At 51.9% G+C, this 15867-nt stretch overlaps 1 pseudogene; it reads right to left on the minus strand.

Moving 5' to 3' along the window:
* Window positions 1-848: 848 nt before the first annotated feature.
* On the minus strand, window positions 849-1755 carry LOC135326915 (olfactory receptor 14C36-like; annotated as a pseudogene).
* Window positions 1756-15867: the final 14112 nt, after the last annotated feature.

Consider the following 15867-nt stretch of genomic DNA (forward strand, 5'->3'; position numbering starts at 1 on the left):
CCACTCCTGGAGCCTCCCCTGTGCTCCCCGCAGGGCCCCGAGCTGGCGGTGCTGCTCTGCAGAGCGAGCAGGCTGTGGTGCCCCAGGGCCAGGGGGTGACTCTGCACTGGCCATGGTGGTTGGGGCGAGAAGAAGACCCAGCTGGACGGGCATCATTGCACCTGACAACCCCCTAACAAGGGGTCTGTGGCTGTGGATGATGCTCTGAGCAATCACAGGACATTTCAAATGCCTCAGGCTGTGTTCAGGTGTGTCCCTAGATGCAGCCCATTGAAGGTGACAGGAACCACTCTCCAGGCTCTCTTCCCTCTGCCTGCAGGGTCCCCACTGTGGGCATCTGTCACCAGCCCTGTCATAGCGCAGACAGTCCCAGGCAGATACCGCTTGACCCTTCAGCACCTCCAGGAGCACTGGGCACCCACAAGTGAGAGCTGAATGCAGCCCTCATTCCCTAACATGTCACCCCATGAGCTCATCACCTTGAGTCCATGGAGGGAGCCACAGAAAAACAACAGTCCCCTCCAGGATGAAAGTCCTTGAGCTCATTCTTGTCCCCAGCTTTGGAAGAAGAGCCCAACCTTCAAGCACAGCACTGAGGAAATCCCCTTTTATTAGAGACAGGCCAGCTGTGACAGACACAGTCATGAACACATTTACAGAAGGCCTCTGGGTCAGGCAGACCAGGGGGGTTTCTGCTGCTGGAGTAATGAGATGAATTCAAACACGTCTGTACAAACATGACTATCACAGAGAGAATGCCCAAAGCACAAGAGTTGTCTGAGATAAATTCAAGTCACTTACAAAGAGGGATGGGCAGCCTATTGCTGCTGAACTAGTACCAGTTGAATCAGTTTATTCAGTGCCTCCTTGAGCTCCTTGTTCCTCATGCTGTAGATGAGGGGGTTCACTGCTGGAGGCACCACCGAGTACAGAACAGCCACCACCAGATCCAGAGCTGGGGAGGAGAGGGAGGGGGGCTTCAGGTAGGCAAAAAATGAGGTGCTGACAAACAGGGAGACCACGGCCAGGTGCGGGAGGCACATGGAAAAGGCTTTGTGCCGGCCCTGCTCAGAGGGGATCCTCAGCACAGCAGTGAAGATCTGCACATAGGACACCACAATGAAAATGAAACATCCCAAAGATAAACAGGCACTAAACACAAGAAGCCCCAACTTCCCTGAGGTAGGCGTCTGAGCAGGAGAGCTTGAGGATCTGGGGGATTTCACAGAAGAACTGGTCCACGGTGTTGCCTTGGCAGAGTGGTATTGAAAATGTGTTCCCAGTGTGCAGGAGAGCATTGAGAAAACTACTGCCCCAGGCAGCTGCTGCCATTTTGACACAAGCTCTGCTGTTCATGAGTGTGCCATAGTGGAGAGGTCTGCAGATGGCAATAAAGCGGTCATAGGCCATGACTGTGAGAACAGAATACTCAGCTGCGAACAGGAACGCAACCAGGAAGAGCTGGGCAGCACATCCTGAGTAGGAAATGACCCTGGTGTCCCACAGGGAATTGGCAATGGATTTGGGGACAGTGGTGGAGATGGAGCAGACATCAAGGATGGAGAGACTGAGGAGGAAGAAGTACATGGGGGTGTGGAGGTGATGGTCACAGGCTACTGCTGCGATGATGAGGCCGTTGCCCAGGAGGGCAGCCAGGTAGATGCCCAGGAAGAGTGAGAAGTGCAAGAGCTGCAGCTCCCATGTGTCAGCGAATGCCAGGAGGAGGAACTCGTTGAAGGAGCTGCTGTTGGACATCTTGCTATCTCCAGGCATAGGGGAGTGTCTGAGGAAGAAAAGGAGAGAAGAAGAGACTGGCCAAGCAAAAAAACAAAAAACAGAAACCAAAAAAACAACCCCCCAAAACCCCCCAATTCTTGCAGTTCTCATACAACCCCCCACATTGCCTCTCTCTTTTCTGAGAGGATCTTTGTGCAGCTCCTTTGCTTGAGCTCCACTTTGCACTGGCTGAGTGTGCTGCTGTGAGGAGCAGGGGCCTCCACCCATGGGCTCCAGAGGAGTCAGTCCTGCTGTGCAGCAGTGGGAATGGGGGAATGGGGGTGACTAGCTCTGGCATTCACCATTTCTGTCAGCTGAAATCCACTCGCCATGTAGAAGGGCTTTCCAGCATCTTCACTCCCAATTCTAAAGAATGAGGTTTGAGGAACAGAGTTTCTGGGATTTTTTATTTTCTTTGGGATGTCCTTGTCACCCCTGTGGGGTATTCCTTCAAGGTAGAAATCCTTGGCATTTCTAATGAGAGTCCTGAGAAAAATGGATTCACTGTCCCTTGTTGCAGCGAGAGGACAGCTAGTCTGTCTATTAGTCTTGTTCCCAGCTGTCCTGTCCTCCCACCTTGTTGAGCTGGTGGACGATCACACTCATATATTGCCCTAAAAGGAAACCAGCCATTGCTGAGAACAGAGTCCCATTTCAAAGTGCAGATCTCCAACCTTCTCTCCCTTTCTCCAGGTACCAGAGGGAGGTCTCTACACTCCCCTTCTAGCCAAGGACACACAAGACTTTTTTCAGATGCCCATATACAGCCTCCCACCGTCATCTCCATACTCTCTGCATCTCTGTACTGCCTTCACGGTCTCTCAGATATGACAGATATGCTATGAGACAGCAGTGTCTTTCTGGAGGGCAGCTCGCAGCCTGGCAGGACACCACAGGGAAACAGTCAAAAGACCATCAGGACTGAAGATGGGCTCTCCTCAAGGGAGGATCAGCTCATTTCCCAACCCCACAGACTGCATTTCCTGGAGCTGCACAGCTTAGAAGGGGGCTGTGGACCCCTCACTTCCATGCAGACCCCTCTGTTGCCCAACTCACAGTGTTGGTGTCGGAACTGCAGCTGAAAACCCATCCACCCTGGAGAGCCCGAGAGAAGAACAGGAGCAGCATGGACAGGAGAGGAAACAAGGAACAACACAATGATCCTGCTGTCCAGGGAGGCAAGGAGAGAGACAGAGGGACACTTGGGAAAGCCTTCGCCTTACCCTGCTGGGCATGCCACCTGGCAGATGGCAATGTTGAAGGGCAGTCACTCTCAGCCCCTTTGCCAGGCAGCACGAAACAGGCCCCTGGCAGGAGAGATGCCCCTCTCCTCTGCTGGAGGTCTGGCTGCAGACATGGTTCATGGTCTGGACTCCACGGCTGTCAGGGCAGAGGCTCTGCTGGGTGGGAACAGAGACATGAGGGGCTTGCTCAGTGCAGTGTGTTTGCATTGGAGGGACTGACCATGACTTGCCCAAATCCATCCTCCCACAATGATTCTCTTAGCAGTTCCCTCTCCTTCCTTGCCTGTCTCTGCTGCCTGGAGCAGTCCCTGCTGGCACCTTTCTCTGTCCCAACATCTTTTCCCAGGCAGTGCTCACAGACTGCATCACACCTTTTGAGTGCTCAGATCTGCCCGACAGAAACCTCCCGGGACAGTGCACTGTCCAGAGGCACCTCTGTGCCTGCAGTTCATAAGGAGCAGGTACCATAAACCCCAGGGAGACCACACAGGTGATGCTGATGCTGTCTGTAGGAGGAGGTGGGGTTGAAGGGGTTTGCTGTGCTTTCTGCCAGACCTCCTGATCTCTGAGAGGGAAGGTTTGTGAGTCCCAGTTCCATGCCAAAACAGAAAACTCTCCTTTTTCTCCCTGCCAAAATTAGAGAGAAAACAGAAAGCAGAGACACCAGAAGGAAAGCTCCTTCCCTTGGAAGTAGCCCTTCTCTTGATCTTCCTCTTGAAAAGACCCTGCCCTGGACATGTTCTGTGCGTGAGCTACAGCTGTGAGCAGCCCTGACCCATGCAGCTCCCTCTTGACGAGAGAATGAACCTGCCTGGCCGGGGGGTTGATCCTCTAACGCTGAGCTTCTCCCCGCAGCAGAGTCACTGCCCCAGGCACACAGCACCCTGGGGCGCAGGGATGCTGCTGTGACTCACAAACCTGGGTAGACCTGGGTGCACACTCTGGGTGTACACAGCCATCCCTGGGAGAAAGCAGGATGTCCTGTCCCTGTGACACTCTGGCAAGGAATCCCTGCTCTGAAGCATCTCCTCCTCCCGCTATGCCCTGGATAATCCAGGAGAGAGCGCATTAGAAGTCCTATTAGCCACGGTATGAGCTGGGTTCAGAAGCCCTCTCCAGAAACCTCAGTAGCATTGCCCTGCAGCCGGAGACTTACCATGTCAAGGGCTGTGAAGATTTCTCCCACAAGCAGCTCTCCTCTGTCCTCCTACTCCACACTGCCTTGCACTTCTCTCTGCCTTCTCTCATCTCATGTCAGCAGCAGCAGGCAGTGCCCGCAGCCCTGCTGCTCTTGGCAGAGGAGCTGCTCCTGCACACAGCTGTGTCTGGGCAGTGCTGCCAGGTTGCCATGAGCTCCCTCCATCCCAGGAGCCTGGCCCCACTCAGGAGCAGAGGCCCAGCTGAAGGCCTGCATGTCTCTGTCCCTTGTGCTCCCTCCTCCTGCTGGGAAATGTTCCCTGAGGAATACTAAAATAATCACTGATGCTCCCTCCCTAAGCACTGAAGGAAGACTGATTCCAGCACTGCAATTTGTCTCATCAGAGGATGGTTATTTACGAGAGGTGGAAATGTCCCATTCTCGAAGCCCCTCTTCCCATCTCTTCACTAGGCAGGACACCTGGACAGGGACAAGAAGGCAGTTCATTGACACATGGTTCAGGTATTCATTCAGATGGGTCAATCTGGTCATCTCAAGATGGTTTAGAAGTCCTGGGGCTGGAGTGGCATTCAGATCCCTCCCATTATATCCACAGACACACAGGAGCTGAGATTCCCCTTGCCCAAGCTGAGGCGTGCACAACAGAGAGATCTGCCCATGAGCTCCTTGTCTAAGCTCTCATTGGAGTCACTGGAGATGGAGGGTGGGAGTCAGTTGCCCACACACGAACACCTGGTGACATGTGAAGAGACAGAGATGGTCCAAGGCATGTGCCAGTGTCTGCTTGCTCTGGTGGAGTGACTGTGGGTCCCCCACCCTCCTGCAGCCTCAGGTGGGGCCAGGTAGGGAATTTCCTTGGCCATCTCAAAGGGCACTAGATGCCCACTACAGTTAGAGCACCACTCACTATGAAGCTGAGACACATGAAGATGCCAACAGTGCAAACTGCTAATGTAATTCAGTGCAGACACTTGGTATAATGACATCAAAATAGTTGGGCAGGTCCATGTCAGATGCCTGGGCTTCTAGCACAACTGCATGGGTGGGACCTATGGAAAAACCATGCCCTTTTGGAGTGGTTGCTGGGCAAATGCCCAGGCTATCTCATGTTTTTCTACCTGTGCCCAAACAGATGAACCCCCACTTTTGCCTTTAGGCAAAGTCCATCCCGTCTGCATCCAAGTGTGCTGCATAAATGGGAGAGGCACATCACACCAAGGTCTCTGCTCTAGTCTCTGCACTCTCAAACCCTCTTGCTCTCCTCCACTGGAACCTCTTCTCACCCCCCAATATGATAAGAACAGGGACTGGGCTAATGATGTCCACAGGGTGGCTGGATCACAGGCTTCCCAGGCCCAGGGACTTCTTCAGAGGCACCTTGTCCTGCCTGGAGAGGGATTCACTTCTGTCACAGGCCCCATGGTGCTATGAACCAGCTCAGGCAGCAAACCCCTCTCCTGCCATTTCAGCACAGCCCAGCTCTGTTTCTCCCTGGCCTTGGGCACTGCAGGGTTTGCTCTCTTAGTGGGAACCCCCTTTCACCATTACATTGCCACCTGCTATCTATGCCAGCATGTCTCTGCTCTGAAGTGGGGCCATTGCACACATGGTGTCTGTGGCTCTTGCTAACAGGTTTCACCATGACCAGTCTGTTCTCTGTGCCACAGCTGAGGCTCTGTAGTCCAAATATATGCAAATGCCTGCAGCCTGGGGTACACACAGGAACAGCTGGAGATGCACAAGCTGTCAGAGGTCTGAAACATCGTAGGAATGACTGAGATGTGGTGGGATCCCTCACAGGACTGGAGGGAGATGCTTGTAGGGTACAATCTCTTCAGGAGAGACTATCAGGGAAGATGAATGGAGATGCCTGTTGTGTGAAGGGTCAGCTCAGGTGTGTGGAGCTCTTGCATGGGATGGACAAGGGTTTGGGTGGATGCTTGTGGGTGAGCATCACAGTCAGGGTGACATCATGATGGGAGATACAGACCACCCAGTGAGAGTCAGGAGGTGGATGCAGTCTCCTAAAAGCAGTGTGAGAAAGTCTGTCGATAACAAGCCCTGGTTCTTGCGGGGGGAATTTTAACCCCCCTGACATGAACTGGAAGAGCAAACCACAGAGTGCAAGCAGGCCAGGAGGTTTCTGGAGGGCATCAAGGACAACTTCTTCACACAGCTGCTAGGTGGCCCGATAAGAACGATGCTTTCTTGTATCTGGAAATCTGAAACAGGGAGGAACTGATCAGGGATGGCATAGTCAGTGTCAGCCTTGCCTACTGTGACCCTGAAAATGTGGAGTCCCAGATCCTGCGGAGACTGAGGAAGGACAGTAGCAGAGTACAGACCCTGGACTTCAGAGGAGCAGACTTCCTGGGCTGTTCAGGGGACTGGTGGGGGATGCCATGGGAGGCAGCTCTCAAGGACCCAGGAGATCAGCAGAGCCAGCAGGTCTTTAAGGACAGACCTGTCAAGCACAAGGATGGGCCATCCCGATACTCGCTGAAACTAGCAGACACCTCAGGGGACCAACTTGGCTAAACAAGGACCTCGCACCTGAGCTCCAGGGTACTAGGGCAGCATGCAGCATGGGGAAGAAGGGAGAGGCAAAGGAGGAATTTAGAAATATTGTCCAGCATCATAGGCATGGTGTTGGGGAAGAAAAATCTCCCCTACCATTGACCCTCGCAGGGGATGTCAAGGGCATGAAGATGAGCTGCTACCGCTCCAGTAAGAATCAAAGAATAAAAAGGGAAAGTGGTCCCACTGCTAAATGGAACAGGGAATCTTGTAGCAGCAGATGCAGATAGGTGTGAGGACCTCAACCCATGGTTAGCTTCTGTTTCCACAAGCAAGGTCTCCTGGGCTGTTGTGCCTTGAGTCAGGTCTCCAGAGGAGAAAAACAGCCAATGGTGGATGAGGTTAGTGAGGGATTCCTTGTGAGAACTCAAACTACACAGATCAGTGGAGATGTATGGGCTGCATGTGAGGATGCTGTGAGAGCTGACTGCTGTCACTGCAAGGCCACTCGCTACCAGCTTTGAAAGGTTGTGGAGATGGGGCGAAGGCCCAATGACTGCAGAAAGGCAAATGTTGCATCCATCTTCCAAAAAGGCCACAAGGACAACCTGGGGAGGTGCAGGCAGTTCAGCCTCACTTTGGTGAGGAGTGAGTCATGGAATGAATCCTCTCAAACCACAGTTCTGGGCACATGAAGGTGCCTGGGAACACTTAGCATGGATTTACCCAGGGTAGCTTGTGCCTCACTAACCTGATTGCCTGCTACGATTAGAAACTCTTTTTGTGGATGGAGAAGAGTCAATGTCTTTTACCCAGACTTTAGCAAGGTGTTTGACACTGTCTCCCTCAATATTCTTGCATTCACGTTAGAGCATTATAGGCCAGAAGAGTAGACAACCGGATGGGTAAATAGCTGCTTGGATGGTCAGGCTCAAAGGGCAGTGGTGAATGGGTAGCACTCTTCTTGGAGGTCAGGGAGAAGTGGAGCACCACTGATCTCTCCAGGAACTTGCCCTGTTTATCATCTGTATTAGTTACATGGAACAGGCAAAACTCATCATGCTTGTGGATGACCCCAAACTGGAGGCTGGGGGCCCAGTCATATGCTTGAGGGCTGCCATTCAGAGGGAGCTAGACAGGCAGGAGGAATGGGCTGTCAGGAACCTCCTGAAATTCAACAAAGACAAATGCCAGGTCTTGCACCTGGGAGAAACCATCACCCCACAGTGCTACAGGCTGGGGCCTGAGTGCCTGGGGAGCGGCTCTGTGGAAAAGGACCTGAGGGTCCTGGGGGACAGAGGCAAAGCATGAGCCAGCAGCATTCCCTGCCAGCAAAGAAGGCCAGAAGCATTGTGGGCTGTCTGACCAGGAGCACAGCCAGGAGGTCAAGGGAAATGATGACCACCTTCTAGTCAGTATTCATTAGATCCCCTAGAGATTATTGCATCCAGTTTTGGGTTCCCAGAAAAGAGGGAGGCTGATAACTGGGAGTGAATTTGGCTGAGGGCCCTCACAGTAGTCAGGGAGCTGGAGCACTTGCTCTGTGAGGAAATGGGGCCTGTTCAACTTGCAAAAGAGATGGTGTTGGAGGGATCTCACAGCAGCCTTCCAATGGCTATGAGGAGGTCATCCAGAAGATGGAGCCAGGCTCTTCACCAGAGTGCATGGGGGGAGGACAAGAGACAAAATATGGGCATAAGTAGAAAGAAGAGACATTCGTGCAGGACATGAGGAAAAGCTTTTCCACTATGAGGATGGTCAAGCATTGGAAGTGGTTGCCCAGAGAGGCTGTGCAAGGAGATTGGGCTAGAGACCTCCTGAGGTCCCTTCCACCCTGAAGGAGTCCATGATTCTTCCCACTCTCGATCTTCTCTTCTTGACGTCAGGGAAAGCATGCAGGTTGCCTGTGACAGTGGAAGTAGGCCAGGTTTCTTGTGCTCCTCCAGGCAGAATTGTTCAGATGTAGGGCTTCTTGCCAGGAATTCCCAAACCACCATGATCAATCCTTTGGTTCACTTTTAATTTCCCATTTTTTTTCTCCCCTGCCTTCTCAGTTTGTCTCCCTTATCATCCTGATCCCTTCCCATAAATTCAACCCACTCCTGCTTGCCCTGAACCTACTGGCACTGTTTTGTTTTGTTGTATTTTTTTTTGTTTGTTTGTTTTTGACACAGAGGAGCTTCAGTCCAGAAGGATTTTGAGGAACTCAGGTGATTCAGACAACAGATACCTCATGAAGCTTTAGAAGAGAAATATCAAGTCCTGTGCCTAGGTGGGAATAACCCCGTCCATGAGGAGAGGTGGAGGCACCTCAGCTTCTTTATCCTGATGAAGTGGAGGTAGTAGAGTAGGAGCCTGTGAGTGCTTGAAGGGTGGTTTCAGAGATGATGGAGCTTTTCTTGGTGGTGAGAAACAGCATGAGAAGGGGAAAGAGCCACAAACTGCAGCTTGAGAGATTCACACTGGACTGCAGGTAGAAAGAATGTGTCTCCTAGGGCAGTGCTGTGGTGCTAGCGCTCACCCAGAGGGAGTCTGTGTTCAGCCCCTGGCTTTGTGTTTCAAGGAAAAGCAAGTGAGGACAGGAAGACATCAGGAGACGTCAGGACATTCTGGGGTGAGAGCAAGGTTAGGAAGCAGGTTGGGTGTCTACAGTACACAGGGAAACAGATACTGGCGTGGGAAAGCATAGGACAGCCTATGGTGGGGATGGCCAGAGGCACTGCCAAGGCTGAAAGCTCCCAACACAGCTAGGTCTCTGTCCTCTTGGCTGTGGCTGGTGTCTCTGCCACCAAGGCCCATGAGAAGACACCATTCCTTAAAGCACTGAGCCTTGCTGCCTCCTTGTCCCTTGGGAGCCCAGGAGGTGCCGTATCATGGTCCTGCACTCAGCACTGCACACCCCCACCCGCACACTGCCCCCAGGAAGAGCCCTGAGCAATGCAGGATGGAAAGGATGACCCTAACCAGGGGCTGGCTGTCAGTGCCTGGCTGCTCTGCTTGATAACACACATCCAGGTTGACTTGGCATCACAGCCACCTGCACATTGCCTTTGCCTGTCTGCAATCAGGGCCTCCAGCTTTCTGCTCTAATCAGCCCCTGGGGAGGCTTTCTTGGTAATTGCCCTCAGTGGGACCTGTTAGCACTGCAAGAAACTTGGGATTTGCTTCTGAATTTAACTTCTTGAGCAATTTGTTCAGTCTCTTCTCAGCATCTGCAGTTCATGGGCTCAGCACCAAACACACCCGAGGGGTCATTAAAAACCCTCTAAGGTGCCATGCCTCTTTCCATAATTTTCTTCAGTTCTTCAGATCTTGTGTGGCTAATTAGAAAGTTTTCAGGAGTGTACTGAGATTAGGCAGATTTCAATGAGCACCTGAAAAAGAAAGATGTCTGCTTCTGAAGCTTTCTTTATTCTCCAGTTTTCAGAATAAGCGATACCCACATTCTCCAATTCACACTGACCCACTGGGTCTCCTAATGAAGTCTGGACATGTAAGACAAGCAGTATTTTTGATAGGAGACATGTATGGACAACCTTCCTCCCCAGCTGCCCAGCCCTGCCAGTTCCCTCATCAGCCACTGGGGACTTAGAGCACTCTGGTTAAAAATCTCACCTTTTTCCTTTCAAGGCTGTAGCTGAATGTTACAGCTCATGTGCACCAATTCCCCATTGCTTTCCTTAGAGAACTAGCTGCAAACAGGCACAGAAGGGTTTGTCTTAATTGTGATCAAACAAAAATAAAATTCGAAACAGTTTAAGAAAAGATAAAAGACACTCCTCAACTCTAGGCCAAGTCCAAGCTGCCTCCAGGGAGCTCCACTGCCCACAAGACATAACCTTCCTTGAAATGTTTTCGACAGATAGATAGGAAAGGATAGACAAGAAGCAGAACAAAGGAGGTGGCTAAAGAGACAATGAGACTGCTGAAAGACAAGGCAGGCTTCAGACTCCCAGAAGCTCAGAGCAGCAACTGGAGAGCTGAGAGGCATCTCAGTGATAAAGAGCAAGGGGAGGAGGAAGACTGTGAAACTAGGGAAAGTGCATATGTCCAGAGAGTCTGATGCAAAGATGCCTTTAGAAATGACCAAATTTATCAGGACATGTGGAAATATGTGAGAGATCACTGAGATTACATCCACAGCCTAATAGACAGAGCAGTGGAAACACAAGGTGAAGGGCTGATCAATATTTCTTCTTCCGAGATTAATACCTTTCTGGACAGTTTCCACTATTTCATCATAGGAAAACATTGTCATTAAAATTAGTCAATCATTTGAGCTGATGAAAGTGGGCTCATATTTTTGAAATGTTGAAAACAGTTCTTCACCTTTCCAGGCTGAGCTCAGGTGTCCAACCACAAGCACCCAGTGGCACTTGGAGAGGCCCTGGTGTCTCTGAGGGACTTGCCTGGGCCTGGCAGCTCTCACAGGGGACCTGCAGGAGACCGGAGCCCTTGGGAGCTGCAGATGGAGCTTGGGCAGAGGGGACCAGGGCACCTGCAGTGGCACCACATGTCCATGACCCTGTGACTGCATCCCACCCCACATCTGAAAATCTCTTTCCCTTTCGAAAAAAAAAGAAAAGAAAAAAAAAGAAAAAGAAAAAGAATCTCCCCAAAAGACTAGTGTATCAAAAAAGAACTAAACAAAAAAGGGCATTAAGAACACAAGTTTCAAAAGGAAAAGTGTAACAAAGCATTCTTTTTTTCACTTTCAATAGTTTATTTATTTCTTGTCTCTTTTTTATTGACAGTTTCTAAAGTCTTCTTTTATAATACATCCTACAATATTAAAAAGGTATTTTTGTACCTCACACAAGTCCAGTGCCCCTCAAACCACTCCCTGCCCAGGATCTTCCTTGCACTCCTCACTCTTTGCACACAGTGAGTCACACCATGAGGTGTCGAGCTCTCACAGTGATAGAGGAAAGCAGGCTGATCAGCTTCAGTAAAATGCCCTAGTTATTGATGGCCAGAATTGCACAAATCTCAATGTAGCTGTGTTACAGTGACATCTTAAAGGAGTCCCTACACATCTAGCCACTCTCCCTTTCCATTCCCTGCATGGTCATGAAGTGTGACTCCATTTCAGGCGACAGCAGGGATGGGAGTTTTCTCACCCAGTGCCAGACCCCTCCAGTGCACGTCTCTGGCTAATCCAGTTGTCTGGACTTCCTTTTCTAGTTGGTGGAAAGAAATAAGTTGTCCCACTGATAGGGCTGGAGATGCCTCTCCTGGTGACCAGCTAATACTCCAGAAAGGTCCCCATAGTTCCTGGGTCACATTTCCCAGCACCGCATGGGAACATACAGGGCATCTCAGGCAGCCATGGCGTCTGTATGCACCTATAAAGGCCTGAATGTAAAGTTCTTGTCATAGTTTGAAATCTATGAAAAAAATAGCTCTATGCAGGAACTGAAGAAATTCTTTGTTTTCAGAATTTCAAACATTCTTTATCAATTCTAATGAATAATTTCTTTCTCTTTTATTGGCAGCACCATGCATGTGCACCACAGTAATTACTCTATGGAATTTACATGTTTATATATATGTACATGTTCTTCTTCATGATACACTTCCTGGCAACACTCTGAACGGAGAAACTTTGTTCTGAGAAATGACTGCATTACACTTGACATGTCTCCTCTCTCTTCTTCTGCCTCTCTGTCCTCTCTTCCTCTGCCTAGTCTGTCTTTACAGAGGCCTCATGGCCCCTCTGCCCCCCAGGGAAGTCTCCTGTTGGATCCTGCCAAGCAGATCCTCAATTAGCTGAATCACCTACCAGAATGTCACCCAGACTGCTGTGTCCTCTTGTCCTTCCTACAAGGTCTCCACTGGCTCATCACCTGCTCCAAGGCAAAGGTCTCTGCACTCCAGCCACCCCTTTGCACAGAGCACACCTGCACCTCCTCGCCATCCCAGCCTGCCTTCCCCAGGAGCCCAGTTTCATCCTGCCATGTGAGCTGTCCCACCACGAGTGTGTAAACCCACGGGAACAGGGGAGAGGGAGGTGCCATTAAAGGGACATGGCTGGGATGTTGAATGTGGGGCCCAGAAAAGAGGACAACTCTGAAGAAGGGCAGGGGTGAACAAGACAAAAGTGACACCTCCGCAGTGTTGATGGTGAGGTCACCTCTTGTAGAGGAACCTCATGGGCTGGGTTCTGGTAGGAGCCATTTTGAGAACAAGAAGAAAATCACAGCACCACTCATCCCATCAGAGATGATATACGGGCAGGAGGATGGGGAGAGGCAGGCAAAGGGGACATGGCAGCAGTGCTGACTGTGAGGTCACTTCCACTGCAGCAGCCCGATTGGCCCTCAGCAGATGTGCTGGCCAGCAGGATTTGTGATGTCACCCAGTGCCTCAGAGCATCCACCCAGCAGCAATCACAGCCCTGGGGAGGGGAGGGGGTGATGCAGGTGACAGGGACCCATCTGGGTGCTGATTGTGAGGACACCTCTGCTGCAGCCACCCCACCAGCCCACAGCTGCAGGCAGGCAGGCACGGCTCATGGCCACCCTGCTCAGGACTCGCCCCTCTGCAGCGGACCTGCCACCGAGCAGTGCACAGCTCCTCACCTGGGTCTTCTCCAAGCTCAATGTGCTGCCCCTGTGTTCCAGAGACACCATGGACATTATCTGGAGGCTTCCTTTGGCAGTTCGACCTTCCCAAAGTAGCGCGTGATGGATTATTACCAGCCAGAGGGGTATTTTATAGTGTGCTACCAAGAAGGAGTCATCCTGCAGGCTCCAATGTACAGTTTGATGATGGGTGGGTGAGATGAACTGTGCAAGGCCTCCTGGGACAGCCCTGGACCACTCTAAAAGGAACTGACTCTCACTTGCTTTTATACACACCTCACTGCCAAGAAGGCATCTGAGACACAATGACCTCACCAGCATCACCAAAGCCACATGCATGCTTCTGTCCCTCAGGTTCTCAACGTCCTCACCAAGACAACCAGCAGTAATGTCCCTGATGCTGGCCTACCAGGTAGGGATTGAAAAGGGGCCTCACATTAAGCCCTGAAGCCATGTCCCTACAGCTGCCCTATCAGGTACTGAGTCACCAATGACGTCACAAACGCCAACGGCAGCCATGTGCCTGCTGCTGGCCTATCCCATACCGAGGCACAAGTGACCTCACACTCAGCCTCGAAGCCATGTGCCTGCTGCTGGCCTATCAAGGACGGAGGCAGAAGCACCTCACAACCTGCACCAACAGCACTTAGGTGCCTCCCCCGGCCTAGGAGGTGCTGAGGCACAAGTCACCTCACAGGCAGCACCCAAGCCAGCTGCCTGCAGCTTGCCCAGCAGCTCCTGAGGATAAAGGGACCTCACAAGCACAGACCCTCCCCATGGCCCTGCTGCTGACCTATCAGGTACTCAGGCAGAAGGGACCTCCAAGGCCACACTGAAGCTATTAACAGGTTTCTTGCTGATCAGGAGAAGACACAGAGGTGACATCCCAAGAACCTGCACCAACCAAGAGCCTGCTGGGCACAGCCTTTTCTCTGCAGGAAGGTGCTCTGCCAAAGGACCTGTCACAGGGGGAGCTGGGAACCTCCACTGGTTCTTCAGGCATGAGAAACATCTCTGGGCCACTCTGTAATTCACAAAAACATAGGCATTGAGGCAGGCTTCTCTGATTCCCTTCACAGAGGAGAAGCTCACCTGGGTCGCCCTCATGTGCCTTGATGTCACTGTCATCACTCCTTTCATGACGCTTCTCTGCAAACAGCTGTCATCTCCTGGCAGGATTCTCTCCAGGTCATGTGACATCTCCACTCTGTCACCCTGGGCACAAATCACAAAAAGGAACAATTGCACTTGCATCTCCTTTACCATCAAGTCTTAGATGTGAGCCACTTCTTCTGCAGCACCTGCTAAATGACAGCAGGATGCCACTTCCATTTCTAGGGCCTCGGTACAGAGATCAGCCCAGGGAGAAGCTGCACTGGAAAGGGTTTCTGACACTGTCAGATCAACTCAGCACTGCACCAGGCATCGACCTGACGCCAGACCCCGGCTGTGGCAGCTGGTCTGCAAACACACTGTCTCTGCCCCACAGAGCTGGCCCTTCTGCTAGATACAACCAAGTGCCAGCAAGCAGAGATGGGTGCAGGACACTCGCCACTTGCACACTGCCCAGGCACCGCTCTGCTCACTGCTTCCACACAGGACTCACAATGCTGGCTTTGGGGTTGACAGCTACAGGGACACACCCTGGCACCCTGCCTGCATCCTCGGGGGTTCCAGGACTGCACTGGCAGCCTACCTGACCATGACTGGAGCAACCTAGGAAGAAAGAATTGGAGGGTTACTGTCAGTTCTGCTGGCCTTATATAGTCACAACAACCACGGGCCAATGTCTCCCCTCCATGCTGAGCTGCATTCATAAGAGCACAGACAGCTGGGCCACTGAGGAGACTCTACCTCTCTTTTTGGCACAGCTGAGGCCACATCTGGACACCGGGTTCTGTTCATGCTCTCCAGTTCCAGAAAGGCAATAGCACACAGGACGGAGCCCAGCCCAGGGCCACCAAGCAGGTTGGGGGCTGGAGCATAGGGCATATAAGGAGGGGCTGGGAGAGCTGGGTTTGTCCAGCCTAAGCAAGAGAAGGCCAAGGGGGATCTACCTGCTCTGCACAGCTACCTGATGGAGGGCACAGAGAAGACGGAACCAGATTTTCTTGGAGGTGCACAGTAACAGCCTGAGAGGCAACAAGGACAACTTGGAGCATGGGACATTCTCCTTAGATGTTAAGAACAACCGTTTTTCTCCATGAGGGTGGCCAAACTGTGGCACAGGCACCCAGAGAGGTTCCCACATCTCCGTCCTTGGAGAGATTCGAAACTTCACTGGAGAACGTCTGACGATACCTCATCTCCTGGGACCTGCCTTGAGCATGGCATTGGACCCCCACCTCCAGATGTCTCCTCCCTTGCAGGCTCAAGGAATCTGCTCTTCTGAGACTCTATTCCAAAGGGACCAGAGCCTTTGGAGATGCCAGGTGCACAGCTGACCAAGGACAGGCATCTGAGCCACCCATTGCCCCAAGATGCCCGACTTCTTCTGAGGTGGCATCTCCACTGTCTGCAAGGGTCTGGGCAGGCAAAAAGCGGAGGAAAGGCTCTGACTGCTTTGATTAACTACCCATCTCCCTGA

Source organism: Dromaius novaehollandiae, unplaced genomic scaffold (assembly GCF_036370855.1).
Source record: "Dromaius novaehollandiae isolate bDroNov1 unplaced genomic scaffold, bDroNov1.hap1 HAP1_SCAFFOLD_41, whole genome shotgun sequence".
Lineage (NCBI taxonomy): Eukaryota > Metazoa > Chordata > Aves > Casuariiformes > Dromaiidae > Dromaius > Dromaius novaehollandiae.